The sequence below is a fragment of the Bactrocera latifrons genome, unplaced genomic scaffold (assembly GCF_001853355.1).
Source record: "Bactrocera latifrons isolate USDA-ARS-PBARC rearing strain unplaced genomic scaffold, ASM185335v1 scaffold_105, whole genome shotgun sequence".
NCBI classification, from domain to species: Eukaryota; Metazoa; Arthropoda; class Insecta; order Diptera; family Tephritidae; genus Bactrocera; species Bactrocera latifrons.
Genome location: NW_017534464.1, coordinates 956,195 through 958,202, shown reverse-complemented (window position 1 = coordinate 958,202; position 2,008 = coordinate 956,195). Strand labels below are relative to the sequence as shown.

The 2,008-nt window shown below is 29.7% G+C and overlaps 1 protein-coding gene and 1 long non-coding RNA gene across 7 annotated transcripts in view; one reads left to right on the top strand and one right to left on the bottom strand.

Moving 5' to 3' along the window:
- The window catches only part of LOC108969568, a 281,944-nt gene that overhangs the window by 92,140 nt on the left and 187,796 nt on the right, over positions 1-2,008 (top strand). The gene's annotated exons all lie outside the window — the stretch shown is intronic.
- LOC108969467 (mucin-2) overlaps positions 1-2,008 on the bottom strand; it is a gene marked incomplete in the record, with an annotated part of 57,625 nt that overhangs the window by 53,969 nt on the left and 1,648 nt on the right.

The following is a 2,008-nucleotide window of genomic DNA, read 5'->3' as shown; positions in this document are numbered from 1 at the left end:
TAAAAAAAATAAATAAAACATTCAAAGTATTTTTATTCCGATAAATTAGTTCGTTTAGCACCCGGCAGAGTGAAGCTTTGCTCTCGAAATAGTTGGTTATACTGTGCCGTGCGACCAGCTTGCAAGGCTCTTAAATTAGTAATCAAACTGTCAAATTAGTATCAGTTTTTCACAAAAATTTCTTGGAAGTCTTACAACAACAAAAAAAAACTTCGGGTTTGGAAAAATTCTAATAAATATATTTTTTCTGGTCTAATATTTCTAAGTCTAATTTTTTTCTAGTCCTACTATATTTAAAGCCCTTCCTTTCCTTTTCCATTTATTATTCTATATTTCCCCATCACTTAGTTCTTCCTCTACTATTTATAGTAGATTTAAAGCAGCAATAATTTACTGCGCTTCCGCTGGCTATTTTGGGTCAATGCTTTCCAAGTTAATTCCGTGTAAGCTTTCTTTTAGCATCCACTGCTATTTTTCGCGTTTGTCTTATTTACGCTGCATTCATTTGTGTAATAAATTTAATTAAATTTATTTTCACAAACACACACTTAACACTGGCGTTGCACAGACGTGGGTTCTTTATTTTGGCTTCTAATTTATGCACACGCACACACAAACATTAACCAATACATACATATATGCATGTGCATGTGTGTGTTTGCGTACATGCGTTTATACGCGTCTGCAGAATACATAAATATCTTTCTTGTTGTAATGTTTTAATGAGTTTCTTAAACTTTTCTCTTCGCTGACTTTTGTTTGCTTACTTTTCACTTTTTTCATTTCACGACTTTTTAAATTTGTTTTTGTTTTTCATTGTAATTGTTTCTTTCTATAATTTCGTTTTGTGTTTGTTTTTGTATTCTTTTTTTTATTTTTTTCGTTTTTTTAGTTTTGCATTCACGTTTAGTCCACAGAGTTTTTCCACTGCCACTGTTACTTTGTATGGTTTGTTGGAAACGTTGTTGTTATTATTGTTGTTTTTTAACCATAATTATATACTTTTTGTATGTAGTTTACATTGCGGTTGTTATTCTTGTTTTTTATTTCGCTTACCGCACACACTTAGTCCAGCTAGCCAATTTTCTAACTTGCTGGCTGGCTGACTTTCTTTGCTACTCTCATGCTTATTTATGCAACTTTGTTGCTATGCTGCTAACTTTGCTTCAAAACTTCTTACATTTATTGTTGTTGTTATTATTTTATTGCTCTACAGTGGCAGTTTGCAGTCATTGCGGCTGCTTCCGATAGTTCTTTCCTTGTTATTTATATTATAGCGATAAATGTTCTGCCATTTGGCTCCTTATATAGCATGATAGACACTTTTATATGCCATATGGGCAAGTTTAACTAAGCTGTGACTTTTATTTGAATTCTTGACATTTTTGAAAAATTTCTCTAATAATAATACAATTTTAAAACCTTTTTCTGAGTTTATGAAAGAAAATTTTCAGTTAACCAGGAAATATATTATACCTCACACATTATTTAAGCTTATTTTTTATCCTATACTTTAAGTGTTATATTATATTAAGATTTAGTGTTTAACATTTTGAGATGTCATATGTATCACATACTTAAGATATATACACATCTTACAAAGCTGATAGCTTATGCGAATTGCAAAGTGGTTGTTTTTAACCAAAGACTTAAGACACGAACTCGTTCAGAATTTTAAATGTGTGTTAAATTTTCCTTTGCAAATGACTATGCTCATGAATTAAGGCATAATTCCGGAACTAAAACCTGAGTTTGATAGTTTAATATTGATTATTAATATATTTTCCGCACAAGTGTACACAAGTAGACCTAATTAGGTATATATACATTTTATCGATATGGGGATTAAAGCATTTAGAAAGAAAATGTGATAAATTGTTCCAAAATTTTTTTATTATTTTATATCCAATGGTTATTAGAATATGTTCAAGATTTAGAAAAAAAACCTTTTGCCTCGGATTTGCATATTTTATTTTTTATTTTTATTTTTTGTTTTTTTTGAATTTTT